The 18,489-nt window shown below is 40.6% G+C and overlaps 1 protein-coding gene across 1 annotated transcript in view; it reads right to left on the bottom strand.

The window, feature by feature from the left end:
- ADARB2 (adenosine deaminase RNA specific B2 (inactive)) overlaps positions 1 to 18,489 on the bottom strand; it is a 313,365-nt gene that overhangs the window by 255,604 nt on the left and 39,272 nt on the right. The window lies entirely within an intron of this gene.

Raw genomic sequence — 18,489 nt, 5'->3', positions numbered from 1 at the left:
CTGACACTTAGTTACTTTCTGAAGCCACCAAGAAACCAGCCAAAGATACATACTGATTTTACTGCATTACCTAGAGGGTGATTAAGGTGGAGGAGAAAACTGAATGGAAGGGTTAACAGGACCTGTGAGGATCCCTTCCTTAATTTTCACATTGTTGTGCTTCAGCTTCCTCTGCTCTTTTGACTTAAAGATTAAATCAGTGATCCAGAAATGAGCAAACTCTTCATTTCCCTCTTGCTGTGCCTGTGACATTGCCACCTCTGCTAACCTGCTGGCCAGCTGGTTCCTCCACAGGCATTGGTGACTACCTAACTTCCTCAGGCATTGGCTGGACTTCGCTGGGGGTGACATTAAGATTGCATCATCTCTTTGTAATAAATATAGTTAGTCAAAGTCTTTCCCAATTTTTTTTTGCCATCTATGAATGAAAAATACTTGTATTGCCTGATAACAGGCCATCAAGGTGTACTTGGCCATTGCTGGCCCAAAGGAGCAAGGGACTGCTGCAGAGAGCTGAACGGTATCCAACAGAAATAGCTCCACACAGACAGAATTAACATCATGTTCATCATAGCTGAGAAGCAGGGAAGGCAGGACAGATCAAACTCACGGGGAAGGCTCAGTTTATAAAAAAAAGCAAAGGGTCATAAAATGTTCCCCTGTGTCCTTCCACAAAGAAATTATTTCAAATACCAAACTCCCTCACAGCTTGTAAAACTTTTACAAGTTCTCCAGCCTCTCTGCAGCCAAGTGCTGAGTGATGTGCCCATACATCAGCTACCAAGGTCAGCAGATGAAGGAACTGGACTGGAGGACACCTGTAGATCATATTGACCCCACAGCTGGGGAGGATCTGCTCTCTGACTTCAGGCATAGGAGGAACTGAACTTGCCACCTTACAAACAACCTGAGCATTGTCTTGCACTTTCATAAATGCATTGAATTTCCATGTTTCTGTATCATAATGAGGTACTTCATTAAAATGTGAAGTTAATGATTGATTAGTTTAAATAATTTACTTTACAATTGAATTAACATGCCAGCTGTGTTGCACACTGTATAAGGGAAGCAAATCCTTTTAAAGTGTCTCAGTAATCTGATTAGCATGTTCCCTCTCTTTATGTCGTCTTTCAACAGTTACTATATATATATACCTGGACCTCAAAGTATCTCTCTCTTTGGTTAGATGAGGAGAAAGTGGTTAATTTGGGTGTGTGAGAAAGGGAAGGTGTTTAGGAAGCAGCTCTGTGTCATGCTTTGATAAAAAGCCTGGCAAAGGTTTCAAATGAACATACACGACTGGAGTTGATTTTGAAGCTGACAGCTTCAAAGGAGGTGCAGGATTGTATGGTAATAATGGACATTAAATTACCTTCTCTCCAGCAGTGTGCATCATTTGGAGTCAGGTCATATACAGGATAAGGGAATCTTAGCTTTCCGCTCCTCGCTATACGGGCACTTTTGAAACAGCAAAAGAATCTCTTCACAAGTCTCATTAGATGCCATTACCATTCTCAAAGGACTATGTTAAACTTGAAGCTAAACAGAAAAAATGAACAGATTTCTAATAATTTATAATGGCAACACTACAATGCAGAAACTATATTGCAACATAGGAAAGCAGCTTAAAATATGGGTTTCATCCTTAGAAAATAAGAAAAAGTCCAACATTTTGGAAAGTAATATAATTTTCTAAGTTGTAAGTTGGCAAAATGTTCACGTAAAAACAGAAGTGCTGTTTAGATATATCTGAATTAACAAGCCAACTTTCATAGTGGTCTACATGAAAGCTGTAATAAACTAAAACTCAGGGTCCTGTACTCATCTTCCAAATGCTCCTTATATTTAAAATCTGAATGCAGCCAGATGCTGGCTACTGTTCTCATTGTTTTTATTTGGTATACATTTTATTAAAGCCATGCGAATTGCTGTTTTTTGTCTATGACACTTTAAGCACACATTTAAAAGCTCGTCTAATCAACACGTGGCATTCCAAACCTCGGCAGGATGATCTTTGGTGAATGTGACAGAAAATATTGCAAAGTTATTGATTCATAATTTAAATTTTAGTAGCATCTAGGGGCTCTGTAAAAGACTGCAGCCAGCTGAGCTAAGTACTGAGTATACATATGTCATAAGACAGTATACAGAGCTTACAGTTTAAATATTTAGGGCACTCAGAAAGGAATTAATATTTCTGTTTTATATATAGGAAACTGAAAATGCTGAGGAGGGATGACACAGACCTCAGGGAATTTTTCAGCTCTCCTGAGACTCAGGTCAGTAATTTAACTCTGGCCATCGTTCATCTCCCTTTAATAAAAGATTTGTGTTGCACACTGTGTGCACGATGTGTTGCGACTTTGTGTTGTATGGTTATTGCTATTCCTTAAGCCTTCACAACGCATACAGCCATAAAATACACATAAAATAAAGTCCTTGCACTGAATGGATAGTCCTCTAATAAGGAAGCAAATGAAAGACTTACAAAATCAGAGGAAGAAATAATTCCTGTGTGCTCTCACGTAAATGGGACTACTTTTGTTCTCCCTGAATGTATTGTGTTCAAGAGAAGTCGTGCTGTCCTCCCTGTGCAATTTTATGCAAATTGAATGATCTGTGTTACATGTTATAAGTAATCTGCCATGACTGTAACCTTACCCTGGATGGAGTCTTCTGCAATCAAAAGTTCTACTTCTGACAACAGAAATGGTGCAAAACTTGTCACAAGGTACCCTCAACTTAAATTCTTCTGCTGGAGCAGCCGGCAGATAGCTCATGGGGCTGCAGCTGGTTTAAATAAAAAGGGCAAGGGCTGGTTCAGTGCCTCTTTGTTCCTACAGCTGCATCTTGGCACGCTCTCCCCAAGCCTCTTCTTTGTCCCTGCAAGTGTTTCAGGCAAGAGGCAGATGAGCGGGGGAGAGGAAGGCCCAGCTGCCCCATCACTGGTACCAGAGCCACCTCTGGCAGCCAAAGGCCAAACGCCTGTGACATCTCCAGCACTCTGTGAGACGAGTGGGAATTGAGATGAGACGCAGAACAGGAGTGGGCTGCCAGGTGTGCCATGCGTGGCAGCCTCCACCTGTCTTGAGAAGGGATTTGAGGAAGGACGCAGCAGTGGGGAAACGCAGCCAGAGCACAGGGGATGACTTCTACGACAAGGGAACATCACCAAATGCAAACATTAACATAAAAACTGGAGACACTGCTGGAAATGTCCAAGTATATCTAGAGTGTTGGAAGGTATTGGTCAGACTGGCAGGACTTTGCTGTTAAGAACTAAAGAGCACCTTAGACTTCAGCCAAATCTCACCGAGTCAGCAAGTACCGTGCAGGCAGTCAGGTGTCAACTGCTCCTGGGACCATCGGTGCGCCAAGCAGCACATCGCCAAGGCAGGGGAAGATGTGGGAAGAGCTGATTCCAGCTCACAACAGCACTGTTCTCTGACACAGGACACAGCTCCCTTTCACGGCTATCAGCAGATCTGCTGCCAGGGGACCACAGGGCTTCTGGTTTGAGTCCCACATGTGCTCAGCACGGCCAACAACTGGATGGTGAACTCTGCCAGTTGGTGAAGTTGGCTTTCATATCTGGCTGCCAATGGCAGGCATGAGAGAAAATTATCTAATTTCCAGGGTATTCTAGCAAGCGAGGAATGCTTGGAAAAAGAGCAACGTGAGGTTAATTTGACATATGATTTTAAAAAGGTGCGAGTTTAAATACTAATAATGTGGAACAGGAAATCTGACATAAAGACCCAGCAAATCAGCAATGTTTAAGTAAAGGAAATTAAATGCAGCCATTACAGGCAGTGAGGTGTCTTTGAAGAGGCTGGAAACACAGATAAATGGTGCTCAAAGAAAGACCCAAAAAGATGTTGAGTTTGGCAAAAGCAATGACAAGGTTTGAACAGAGTACAACAGAATGCAGATGGTATAATCGTAATCTCATTTAAACTAATGGTGCGAACAATCTAATACTAGTCCTTGCAACGGCACTGGGTCTTTTGTTCACAACAGCACATTTAAATAGGGAAGTGGAGGGAAGGAAGATTTGTCGGAACTATTTGCATAACGAAGGCGAGTGGGCTACAGTCTGCATTCATCATCCAGAGGAAAGGATCTACGCATTCTCTCAAATCTGGTTTTCTTGTAATGGTGGGAGAACCAAACATGCTGAGTAGAAAATTTATACCTCTTAGATCATACAGCTGCAGTGGGGATGCAATTCACAGCCCATGACTCAGTTCAGGAATTCAGACATGTTTTGCCATACAATTAACAATACTGAGCACAGGAGGGGCAAGACACTTTTTTCTGCGCTGCCTCTTTGCACCCCACGAGCAGCATCACCAACACCCCTCAAATAGCAGGCTTGCTTCCCGGCTGCTCCCTCCATCATTCCGTGTGCGGCAAGCCTGGTGAGGATACAGAAGCGCATCCTTCTGGGACGTGAAATGCTCCATCTGGCAGTGGGAACCAGAGGCAAAGAAATAGGAAGCTATAAAAGTTTTAAAAGGATTTCAAGCTCCCCAGGGAAATGATTCTATTCCTTATTTAGCACTAAATACCTCTTGTGAAGCTCAGCCTCCCCCACTTTCCAATTAGGAAGGCACCTGCTTTATTCCAGTTGTATCTTCTCTGAGTCTAAGCAGCCTTTCTGAGGCAACTCCATAAACGAGGTCGACTCGATAAAAATACCCACTGCTGAAGGATCTGGCTAGCGGCAGGTGACTTACGATCTTGCACAGCTCTGGGAGTTAAATCTGTCCTACTGAAGTCAACGGGAATTTTGCCGTTTAACTTCAAAAGGATCAGGATTTCATTCCAGGCAATGGAAACTGCTCCTAATAGTCAGTATGGCATTAAGACACTAAATAATAATGGGATTTGTACTTGCCAAAGTGTCAAAATGGGAATCTTCACAGTGGATTCCCTACTTGTCCAAAAGTCAGAGCACAATCCTATACATAAGAACTGTCTCATCAGCTGTAATTGTATGAAAGAACTTCCAGATGTAGTGCTGATATGAGAGGTACAACCAGGAAAATCTGAACTGACTGTGATGGTTTCTTCCTAGACTCTGTCCAGCATTTACTGTAATTTTTAAACTTTTGTGCCCCAACACAATTACACTTGTGGAGAGATATATATGGTATAGTCTTGGCTAGAAGCAAAGAATCTTTAAATCCAGGAGGCAGAAGCTGCAACAAGTAATATAACAAGAACTCTCACTTGTTACTGCAGGGTTCCTATGTTGCAAGGATAAATTATCAAACTCCTAGTATAAAACATGAGTATCTCAAGTATAATTTTTAAATGCAGGGAGCGTTTCCCCAGGGCTTTTCTCCGGCTGCAGCAGCATTGGCAAATGTGCCAAGTACTCTGCCACTGATTTAGTGGGCTGGAAGCTGCACTCCATCATTGTACCTTACCTGCCATTACCATCAGGTTTTTGCTGTCCCTTGGCATCCTGCTTACAGCAGAAAATTATTCACTTGCTTGTGTGGTACACAAAACCCACACTATTTTTAGCCACCTGCATCTATCACAGCGAGTTTACATCAAGACTTCAGGGAGGAAGAAGAGAGAAGAGGAAAAAGAAACCTGCACGGAGGGTTTCCTTTCTCACACGTCTCGACCGCCCCGGTCCCGCGTGGTGCCACAGGTTAGCACAAGCAGTGACACAGAAAGGCGCAGGCTGCTCCTTGAGCTGTCACTCCAGCTTTGTCTTTTCCTGAAGAGCACTGCGCTGAATGGACAGGTGATGATCACAGTGGTATGAATGTAATTTTTCTTGTCCTCAGTGCCTCAGCTCAATGGGGTTTTGCAGACACAGTCTGGCCCGTATTTTTCACAATGACTCAGAAGCATTTTAAATTATTTTCCTCATGAAAGTGAGCTTTTTGTTGGCAGTTAGAAATCTCTGCCACAGACATTTTACATTTTTAGAGTCTAACTTTCTGACAGGAAGAGATCTAATTTGCCAAGTGATGAAAAATGCATTCAAGGCACTTTCTAACAGCACACTGCAAATATCATTTCAAGCTATGCCCTCTCTAAGAAAAGCTGCCCGACTCATTTTTTGCCCCCTCCCCTCTTCCCCCCCCCAACAAGGGAGAGGTAATAACACCAGCCTCATAATCTACAAGTCCAGAAAGTTTTGATGCTCTGGTTCAAAGAAAAGGCTAACACAGCAGGACATAAAGGCTGTCCTCAGACAGTTGCAGTCAATATTGAAATATCTAATTGTCACGGTTTAACCTCAGCCGGTAACTAAGCACCACGCAGCTGCTCGCTCAGCCCTTTTCCCCAAGGGGATGGGAAAGAGAATGGAAAAAAGATTGTTGGTTGAGATAAAGACAGTTTCATAGGATAACAAAGGAAAAGAATAATAATAATAGCAACAATAATAATAATAATAAAAATATATAAATATAAACCATGCGATGCACAAATGCAATTGTTCACCATATGCGGAAGGGAACCCAGTCATGCCCAGTCTGTTTCCGAGCAGCGATCCCACCCCCCAGTTACCTTCCCCAGTTGTAGCCGGAGCAAAACATTCTATGGCAGGGAATGTCCCTTTGGCCAGTCTGGGTCAGCTGTCCTGGCTGTGTTCTCCAGCTTCTTCTGCACCTGGCAGGGCACAGTGAGAAGCTGGAAAGTCCTTGACTTGGTGTAAGCACTACAACTACCTAGCGACAACTGAAAACATGAGTGTGTTATCAATGTTATTCTCATACTAAATCCAAAACACAGCACTATATTGGCTACTAGAAAAAAAATTAACTCTATCTCAGCTGAAACCAGGTTACTAATCCAATGCATTGAAGTCACCATCCTCGTCTGAGGAAGATTAGCAGATCTTTAGGTCCTAAAGAGCCATTAGATCATCTGAAATCTGACCTACTGGACAAGCCGTGGAACGGAACTTTCCAGACCATTTTCTTTCTTTTTAAAAATAGCAAACAAAACTTGCAGATTTCCCTCCAGACCACCAAAAGTCATGAAACATTGAATCAGCACTCCTGAAAATTTAAGTCCCCTGTCTCCATACAGAAGGTACAGCATAGACAATAATATTGTATAATAATACCATGTAGGTAGGAAGTTTTTTTCAACTTTAGCACAGGACAGTGCATTAATATCCTATGGCAAAATGCCAGTGGCGTCTAGTTCCCCACTGAGATTCTTTGTGGACAGTTGGCCTATAACGAGATGGCAGACAAAACGGAAAATTCAGAATAAACACCCCAAAATGTTGTTTGCCATACTGGGGTGACATAATGATTTCTCTGAACAGAGGAATCTTTCTGTCATTCAAAAGTCCTGACTCTGTTTCAGCCATGTCAGTAATGATACTCCTGCCAACAAAAGACCTTCTGGTGGACCTTCTGGTGATCCTGGTGATGTTCTGGACTCTAGCTTACCCCAAAAATACAGGATGTATAACTATTGGGCATTGAGTGCTGGACTGCAAAGGAGTCCAACCAGAGAAGCATGTCAAATACATATCGCCAGTGTTTAGATCCTAACCATCTGTATTACATCTAGGGTTAGGTTCAGCCCAGGCTTGAAGGAAGAGGAAGAAACAGGGACATACCATGAATGACACATGCAGCTAGAGTAGCCTATATTCGGATGGTAAGAATCAGTGAGGCAGGATCTGTTGATACGCACTCCGTAGTTTAACTTGATAGTTGTAATCGTTCCTGACACTAAGAGTATTTCTAAATGCTATGCCATGGTGCTTTGGGGTTTGACAGCTCTTTTTGGAGCTGAGTGCTTCTGGGAAGTTAAAAAGTATGCAAAATGTAATAGCTATATCCTAGCTGGTCCGTACACATCGAGAAGCGTTTGCTATTCAATCAGCCAAATCAAATACTCTGTTCCTGATAAAAACGTAGAGCCATACGTTAAAAATACAGTGAAATAAAAATCTTCAATAACTTCTTTATATTACAATTTCTGTAAATCATTCTGTTGTGAGTTTTTATGTTGTTTTATGCCATTATACTATATGGTTAAGTAAGTTGTGCAGAATACATTAATTTTTCATTTTCAAATGATACCATTAATTATTATTTTTGTTGGGGAGAATTTTCTGAGCTCTGCAGAAATAACAAATCAGAACTATCACTTTCCAAAGACATTGGAGAGGACATATTGGCATTTTCCTTTATCATTGTCTTTATTATTTTTTTCAAAAGGTTGAAAATTTATTTCAGAGACCTGACATCACACTTAGTAAAACGTAATATAACTGACTACTACGGGATTGGAAAGTGTAGACGTAAATCACAACTCAGTCTTATCTTTCTAGTAGCTACATCGAATCTGTTAACAATTGAGAAGCCATTAAAATGCTAATGAGTGTGAAGGATGATCTATGTTTCACACTCCAACTTCTATTTTTACAAAGGCAAAACATACACGAAAATCCCAACAGTTCTCTCCTGCTGAAAGAAATATGAAAGACTGTTTAGCTTTTGAAATTATGACATTGTTGCTAGACTTGTCTGCAAGATAAATTGTTACATTACTGCCAGCATGATTACAAAAAAGCTTTAGGGCCAAAGTTACACCAGAAAAAGTCTTAGCTAATTCCCTTTAATTTGCTTCCAAATACCAAACATGAAGAAAGAACAATGAATTTGACTGCCCAAGCTGTGTCAAACTCAGACAGATGCAGACTTGAGAGACATGCCATTCACTCGACCTTCTGGAAAGCAAACCTCTTCATAAGCGTCCTGAGTGAAAACCTCTCTGAGTAAGCCCTGTAAAATTAATTACTGCTGATAATGCTTTCACCATGTAGAAGATCTGGCCCAACACTAATGTTGCAGCTCGCATGCCCTTCCTAGCTGGCGTATGAGAGTTAAAAGTGAAAAAGATCCTTCAAAGTTAGCGGAATTCTTTTAGAAGAGGTATCAGTGCTTTCCCAATCCTCATCAAGGAATTGCATGGGTTTTTTCTCTAGTACACAAGCGATAAAAAACTCTGCTCAGGCTTTGGTGGAAGTGCCACGTTTTTAGATGTGCTCAGGTGCAACCGTGTGTGTGTATCTGGCACTAAATTTGGGAACTCGCCGGTCCCTGAGTAGCAGCACATGCATCATACTAATGTAATCCTGCCATCTCCTGTATCCCCTTAATCAGCAAGCAGCTGTGTTTCACTTGCTTCCAGAAATATCACACTCTTGAATATCTCAAACAACATGGAAAAACCCACACTTTTATGGAGGTTAAAAAGAAGAGGGTGAGGGGAACACGTTACAGTCGGCTCTCTGTGCTGTTCCCTTTATTGTTGCCTAATGTTATTTATTGCAGCACCATGTTCCTTTTGAAGCATAATTAAAAAAAGATAAATAACCATACAGTCTTCCACAAAGATAAATTGATAGCTTGAGCCTTTTCCTGTTGGATTGCCTTTTTTCTAACATATAAGAGTGAACAAACCTTTCATATCTTTTTTTCCTCATTCTTCACAGGAAAAAATTCCCTTTAATCTACTTTGGGGTTCCCTGAGTTCCCTGAAGTAACCCAGCACTTTGCCCTGGGTCACCATAAAGTAATCTATTATCCCGCTACCGTTTTTGCCCTTCAGTGCATGTGTTAGGCAGCTGCTCTGTTCCCCCTGGGTGGGTAGACGGGCAGCGCCGTGTCTTGGGCACCCGTCCTGTTTGCTTCACCTTGAGACACCAGGACTCAGGCGTGCAGGTCCTGTGGAACACATCCCTTTGGAAAGCCACTCCTGCACCACCCAAGCTGGGAGGGATGTGGCTGTTGTGGTCCATGTAGCTCTATACTGTAGCTCCAGGCTGCTCTCATCTCCAGGGTCTCATTCCTATATGTCATCTTTACTGACGTAAAGATGATGGCAGATCAATTCTGTTCCAAGTTTTGCAAGCTACATGAGGCACTCTAGCACTTTTCCTGTAGCAAGTAGGCAAGCTGCTGAGTAATTTTAGTAGCATTTCATTTATTATGAAGCATTCGCATGATAGAAGTACCAATACAAATCCAAAACTAGAGACTTCAGACATAAACCACACCAGATTTTAGCTGAAATACAAGGAACAAGAACAAGACTGTCACCTGTCCCACACGCTGTCAACAAGTGAGACAGGCAAGTGAGGAGAAAACTGATCAGTAGGAGTCAAAAATACCAGTTAATACCAGTCAAGTGCATATATGAAAAGAAAAATGTTTCCACTTTACCCACTGTCTCCTCCACATTTTGTAAACAAAGTAGAATTCACAGTGCAGCAAGACACACAACAAAGAGCTTTCAAAAGAGATTTGGCTGAAGGCAGCAGATCATCATGAAGCTCTTACATTGCAAAACATTTTTGTTACTATGTGTTTAGCTCGCTCAATATACATGTTCGGAATTATGTCTGAAAGAGACAACCTGGATTAGTGACTTTGTTTTAAGAATAGATAATCTCTTGGTAAATATTTGCACTGCGTGAGTTAGCTTTGCCGGCAAAATTGTCTTGACAGTTTATCAGGCTGAGCACAAAACCGACTTGCTGATTCTTTCAGGATGTTGCTAAAAATGATACAAACTAATGATGCTTGTACTTGCATATGAAGCAAAATTAATTAATGAGGCAACTAGACTGGCAGAATTTTAGTAAACTGCATTATTTCCTAGGTTTGAAACTGCAGACTGAAACTCTTTGAACTCACTTGTGTTAATTTTAAACCATGTGTCTATCCATTGTGAGAACTATACGCAGGAATTAGCATCTATAACCCATGCATGCATGACTGTGCATCTGCAACAGCATGCACAACCAGACAAGGTGAGAAGAGCAACATAATCTAATTTCGTACAATCACAGAATGGTTTGGGTTGGAAGGGACCTCAAAGCCCATCTAGTTCCCACTCCCCTGCCATGGGCAGGGACACCGTCCACTAGACCAGGTTGCTCAAGCTCAATTTATGGTATTCAAACACAGCACTTTGGTTCCACAATGTTTAGCTCATGAAAAAACCCTACAATAAAAAAGGAGTACTAATTTACACTGAGAAAATGATGGTGAATATTGCCAAGTACAGAAAAATATTTTAAGGATACTAGTATTTATTGGTCAAGAGATCACAATGGATTGTTTGCCCATGAGATTAATTGAAACATTTGCTTCAGACGCTTTCAGTTCTTAAGTATCTGTTCCTTTTAATCTCTGTATTGTCATCATCTTTTGCTTCTTAAGGTATAGATAGGTACCTGACATGTATAAAGCTGAGTGATTTATTGACTGACAGATTTTTTTTAAGCTATGATGCCTCCTCTGAGTCTACTTAAGACTCTTCAAGTATCATTTATAGTGGAAATTGATATGTTTGCATTGGATGAGCTTTTTGCTTCTTTTAGTTTAGTCAGCATTGACATTATGAGACTGTAAAAAAAAAAGCTGGTAAAATATTTGACATATTAAGTGCTTTCAGGGTTTTGGAAAAGGCAGTGGGTTATACTAGAATGAAGAATAGGAAAAAGTGCCACATAAATACTAATGGATAAACAAATGTGAGACACAGCTTTGTTGGTATGTTGTCCCATGTTTTCTCAAGTATTACCCTAGAGAGGCAGCGGTGGTTTTAACATTTTCTAACACTAACACCAGACTGCAAAGAAAATACTAATTACAGGTTTTAAGGCAGTTGCTGCTACAGTTTTGAAGTTTTTTCCTGCTTTAGTTGAATTAACCCATAGTTTATCAACTTATCTTACAGACTGGTTTAGTTGTGTGAAGTCTCTGCACTGCTGCTATTTATTTGCTGCTCCATCACTTGATACTGTTTTGTAGAAACAGGATTTCTTAAATATAGCAAGTTCCTCCTATCCAAAAGGGAAATTCCTTTGTTCCAAGATTTTGTAGGAGTGAAATTTGTATCTTAAGCACAGAAACTAATAGAAAGCATCCTTACCGTATCATCAGAATGGCACAGAAGAGGGGATGTTGGGAAGAAGGGAGGAAAAAAGCTTTGCCCTATATTCAGTTTGGCTGACAATGCAAAGACTGACTTGACTTTCAGGGACTCTGCCTGAATTTCTTTGCCGAGGTTATCTCAAGGATACCGTGCAATAGTGTCATTGCTCCTCGGTGTGCCAAGGTGAACCACACAAACGCCTCAAATAGCTCTCAGCTATTCTCATGTGAGACAGATTGCTGAGCTTCTGTTTGGCTTCAGAGAAGTTCACGTGCCAGTCACTGGGCCACGGGATGACAAATTACCTCTCTGCCAATATGAGAGCTAGGACAGTTCTCTCCACAGCCTCCACCAGATGGGCCTAATTAAACTATTAGCCAATGAGTGAGGTCTGATGGCTCCATTAGGAATCCTCCTGTGCTTAAATAAACAGCTCAAAATAAATAGTTTTCTCAATTAGAGTGTTGTTCACGTCCTTTTCTGGGATATTTATTAGCAGAGTGTCTCCTTTGTCTCCTTTTTCCTAATGGGATGAGGCCTTCTTGACATTATGCAAGAGTTTCAAAAGGTTGTAACAACATTAACCAGTTTGCTTGGAGGAGTTAAACCCTCTCCCATACCTCTTCCAAAGTATCCCTTTTACTGGACTTTATGGAGAAGTTTTATTTTCCCTTATGATGTGCAGTTTTACCCTGGCTGTAGGGTTTTCTACCCTGATGGGCTGAAGCCTGTCAGGGCCACGTGTACCACCCTTGTAACCTACACCACCTACAGATCTCCTCAAACTGTGATCCTGTCTCCTGTGCTGGCAGGGAGGGATACTCTTCTTTTTTGTAATTACTGCCCAGAACTAACTTCTCCCACCTTAATAAGGTCCACCTTTACCCCTTCCCCCTCTCCGCTTTCTCCCAAGATGAACTTTTTCTCCTTGATTTAGTTGTGACCTCTATGTATCTTATTCAGAAATCTGTTCATCTACCACAACAGTCTTTCTTTTGTGTATCATCTCAGCTTTTTGATGAGGAAAATCCTGTTGGAACTCAAAGTTTTAAACAACTTCTTCCCCTCTCTTACCCTTTTTCAAAAACTTCCCTGTGAAAGACCCCTCCTACTCATTTCTTGAGTTGTCCTTGACTCTTAGTTTCCCAAGGACATCTTCATAATCCAGAACTTTCTCTCTTCCCTGCCCAATCAACGTAAGGAGATGAGCTCTGCAGTGAATGCTAGTCGTGATTAAATACTTCTTTTTTCTGACTCATTCTCAGAGGAGAATTGCTGCTTTGGGGGTGGGTGTTGGTCCCACGGGGGAAAAAAATGGATACTTCACCCATTAATAGCACTCCTTGGCAGCAGTGTTTGACTCACTGTTTGAAATGAGCAACCAGGATTTTACATAAAACAAGTAGTAGATGGATTCTTCAACATACCTCACGTCAAACATGGTATTATCAATGTAACTAATTAGAACTGTTTGAGCTCAAAAATAGTAAGATGCTAGCACCACAACTTCATGTATTTAATTATAACTCATTTGGTATCGATTCATTTGCTCTGATAGATCCATTTTAAGACTCTTTGTCTAATTGCTCCAGAAAGAAATTGGCATTTCAGTTTTCTAAGTTATAAAACATATTGGGTTGTGAACCCAAAATTGTGTCTATTTAGTCACTGAAAGGAAATGAAAAATGAAATCATTAACTCTATGTGAGAAAACAGGAATTTCAGAGCCAACTGCTGTGACAACATGTACCAGCCAAGGATCTGTCCCCTCGGTATGCAAGACTCCCCCGTAGTAAAAATCTTCACTATTCAAACAAAATGAATTCAATGCCATGTCACCATGAGTGACCATATTTTTAATTTAAGCAGGATACTATTTGCCTGTTAAATCCCACATCAGAGGTGAAGCATACACAAAGTATTTTGCTATTTTGAATCAATTCCTGAGACCTTTCTTGAAATCACCCTTTAAATAAGCCCTTTCTTTATCTTCCTATTGGATTGGAGTGCAATCTGAGTAAGTATCTCACCTCGTTCATTCTCACGAAGCTTTCAGGAAGCATGCAAGTTCAGAAAGTGACTAAAATCATGATACGTGGAGTAGTGGTATCAGTAGAATGAAAGGTTTCAGTAACTGTGTCTAGATCTTCTTTTGAGCTCCTGCGGGGAGACTGCAGGGTAGGAGTATTTTGGAGAGAGGTGCTTTCTATGTATTCTTGTTCCTCCTAGTATTTCACCACCACTCTAGTTAGGGATGCGTCTCACCTCCATCACAAATGAGGACCTCAGAGAAGAAAGTCTAACATGGGAAGGGGGTGTAAACATCTTTCCATGGCTGTAGAGGATTTAAGAAATAGGATTTTAAAATAAAGTGTGCAAGAGACTGAATTTTTTTCTCCCCTTTCTTGTTATTGTTATCACGTTCTAGTTTAAGGGCTAGTGGTACTTCCAGCAGATGAGCCATCAAGTAAAAGAACGAAGAGCCAATTCAGAAACAGAATACAAAAGAACAGTTACCTGATAGAAGTACATGACTTGACACACAAAAAAAACCCCAACCCTGAAATGAAGTTAAGAAAACATCTATATAAGAGAAAGAAACACCCATGTTCTTCAAGGCAGAGACCTTTCTTAGTCAAGTTCATCTGCATTTAAAAGCTAGCCTTGTTTCCCTTACAAAGTGGATGTGATTAAGTATCTTAATTCAGAGAAATGACCGAAGAACACATCACTTCTGGTCCTTTCAGCTGCAGCCAACCAGAAACATGTTTTCTCAGGCCGTCCCACCGATTTATCTTAACCCTGATGTTGGCAGGCCACTTTTTATCAGTTGTCTCTTTCCATACCCAAGCTCCTCTCTCTTGCTGAGCACTCTAACCCCCTTATTGCCTTGCATCCACCCAGCCCTCTCTGTCAGGATTGGCAATAGCATTCAGCGGATTATGCTTCCAGAGAAAATTCAGTCAGAAAGAAGGGCATTTTGTACCACCTGAGAGGAAGGTCAGATTAATGGAAAGTGCCAGGAAATTCCCACCTGCTGCAGCAGGACTGCTGTAACACTTCTATTCCTGCCACTCCAGTTTGTACTGGGATATACAGAATTCTGCTGGAAAAGCTATGCTGAGTTCATCAATGATCACACAGGCACTTACTAGAATGATGTATTTTCTTTTTCCTTTATTCAGCCCAAAGAACGAAGGTTATCTTCAGGGCTGAGACTCTGTATTGTTGGAGGTTTGCTGGTTGTTGGGGTTTTTTTGGTCTTAGTCCTTAAAAAATAACAACTTTAAAGCCTAACATTAGTAAAAGAGCCCAGAAGATGCCTGCGTTTGGCACGTCATGTTTAATTGCATCTCTGAGCTAACACAGGCGCATTGTTTAAACTTCAATTGTTGGAATTGTCATATTGTAAAATTTCATTGAAGTCCCACTTCTCTGCCTGAAGTGCCATAATGTTAGCCAAGTGGGGAAAAGGGTTCTTCTGAGATTGATTTTTCAGACACCGTAGTTCTGTTCAATTGAATTCACTCAAGTAGTGGTTAACATAAACACTGTGGAGAGTATGACATGTCAAATTAGCAGCTTTGCAAATCTCCTGTTAATTGTCAGCCTAATTAAAAAATTGCTAATTATAATGTTTATAACTTCAAATAACTGCTCAGCTATAAAGCACTGGCTGTCAGGTGTAAACAGGGGGACTGAAGGAAAAAAAAAATCAATCGACATCTGTTAATTTATCAGAGGCAGTACACTAAATTGAAAAATGGATTGCCTAATGCACTGTAAATCTGCATTATGATAAAAGACCAATTCATTTCAACACCTGCTTAATAAATGATAATGGCCATCTTTAGTGGCTAGCCCTAGGGTTTCTTCTGCCAATCAGACTTAGAATCCTGCCTTTACCAACATCAGACAAGAAATTGATTGCACCGTGTTAAAATGTATATAATATCTCCTCCCTTCTTTATAGTGATAAAAATGAATAGTCTTTACAGAGAATTTTTGAAAAAAATCTCTTGGATTTTCTCATGCCATAAAGAGCAAATCGGTCTCATCCTTCTGTGGTTCCTCTATTTTAGACAGACTTGAATGCACTGATGAACTAGAAAAAAAATTAAGTGCCAAGTCCAATCATTCCCATGTATCGACTTTCTTCCTTTAAATAAGACCTATAGAGCTGAAAGTCAGTACTTATGCATTTTTTTCCTTAAATATTTACTTTGATCAGAGAGATGATGAGCTTCTGTAGCTTAGTGGACAGTGAATACTACTAACAGCAGTTATTTCAAACTGCCGTCTTCCAAAACACCATTTAGTTCAAAGACCTGCAAAGGTTTAGACAGCGGCTGCTCAGTCCCTCAAAGGCAGACGGAGTTAAAGGTTGCATTTTGGTAGATTTGTATTTTTTCAGGGAACTTCGGCCTACTTCTAACGGCCAACAACAGCTCAGTTTTTTGGGGCAAGAGGGAGAATCTAAGTGGCTGGTTGTGATTTCCTCCGTGAAAACCTGGATTGCTCTCGATTTGGGAAGAAGGCAAAGAAGGAGGTTGGATGGAGAAGACGTCCTTGCTCAGGAAAGGATGCACATTTTCTAGAGTCTGAGAAATACATCTTCTGAGGATGACACTGTTATTTCCTAATCCCTAATGGCAGCAATACACATAGCTCTTGACTAACCAACAACAAACTTTCCTATTCATTTCCACACAGACACGCTTTGAACTTGTGTGTCTTCCTTCTACTCAGCAAAACCCTCTAAAACAATGTTCTCGGCAGCACGGTGGCAGCTGTCGTCTCTCCCCAAGACATGTGTCACGACACTGTGCTAATGGTTCTCATTTCATGGTGACATTTCCAGCATGCAACACTGCTTCCCCGTCACGTTTAAGCACATTTTGAGGAATTAGGCAGCTTCTGCAATATATGATAAAAATTAATCAATAGTGTTCTTAGGTGTTTCTGAGACTACAAAGCTTCCATAGCATATTATCAAGTTACAGCTAAGTTAATATTTAAGGGCATTTTTAAACTGCTGATTGTGATGAAAAGGTCAAGTATGGCGTAAGATGAAACGTGATCATTCTGATCATTCTGATCATGTTTTGCACATCCACTCCTCCCCCCGCCCACACCCCAAGATTGAAACATGTTTTCATTTCCCATTAAGTTTTACAATATATTTATTATTATTTTACATTATGGCTTCATCTAAAAGCTTCAAACAGTATTAGGACCAGCACAAAGACAACCAAAGGCTAGTGCTTGACCCACGCAGGTAATGGTGAAATCAGGGCAGGCTCAAGGAGAGAGGGGCAAAAGCAACGAAATGATTCATCGCCAAACTCTGCATCCAAGCCAGCAATGAGTGTAAATCAGGTCCTAATTTACATGTCTATTCATCAGATTATGCTGTTCATCTCAAAATTTAGCATTTTTTCACAAATATCATGACAATGGTTCTGGTAATACTTAGCCTTTTCTTATGGTTTCCTCAAAGCCAGACTCCTGCTCATAAAATAAAATGCAAAATCAAGGGCTTTACAGGGGAGAGAGGGCGAGAGGCAGTACAGGAGAAGCAGGATGCCCACGGGAACTGCTGCTGCTTCTCTTACTCCTACACGCACACAAAACTTGTGGCCGTGAATCACAAGCCGGGCAAAGGTGTCCAGACATTGTTTTAAAGATTCAGCATGCTGTATCTGTAAACTTGGTGTAACTAAGGAAACAGTAGTAGTCTGTACTCCGTGGTTTTGGTGGTTAGAGTTCAGCTATAATTTATGTTTCAGTTTCCTGATGTTGAAGGAAAGTGCAAAATTTGATTCTTCATGGGATCAGCATTAGTGATTTCTAACAGCATGTAAGCAATGCAACTATACACAGAGTAATAAATATATCTAATCTGGAATAAACAAAACCATTATTTTGTGTCTTGTCTTAAATTTCCATTTTAAGCCACGTACATATACTGACAGAAACTTCCTTTATTAACACACAGGGATATGGCTGTCTTCTTACGCCAATTATTCACTTAGTTTTAAAAATTTCTAAAGGAAGTTGTTTTGGAAGGTTTTTCTTTTCACAAAAGATGGTTTTCATAACAACACATTAATTTTTATAGCCGCGCATGCCTTTAAAACCCCTTTCTTTTGCCTAGGAGCTTTTCATTGCTATTGCCTTCTTCCCCACTGAACCCCAGAAGCAAACCACTATGCTTTTCCTATTGCGTACAAATGTTACGTCTTTAGCACACCTAAGTACATACCTTTTAAGGCAAACCCATTAAAATTAATGTAACAGCATGTACATTCATCTGGTGTACATAAGTCAGCCAGGAGCGAGTCCTTTGATGGATTAAGTCTGCCTAGTACATCTTATGAATTCAAATAGTTAAAAACTTTGTGACCTTTATGCCCAATATTGTACAAAATTTTCAGGCTTACAGAAATGCAATTTATCTATTTTCTGAATTTATTTTTGAAGCATAGTTGAGCAAGCAAACTTGACAAACATTTTTGTAAAAGAATATTTTAATCTTTTAAAAAT

This window comes from Balearica regulorum, chromosome 2, assembly GCF_011004875.1.
Source record: "Balearica regulorum gibbericeps isolate bBalReg1 chromosome 2, bBalReg1.pri, whole genome shotgun sequence".
NCBI classification, from domain to species: Eukaryota; Metazoa; Chordata; class Aves; order Gruiformes; family Gruidae; genus Balearica; species Balearica regulorum.
The sequence above is the reverse complement of the archived record's forward strand: the minus strand, read 5'-3'. Positions and strand labels throughout refer to the sequence as shown.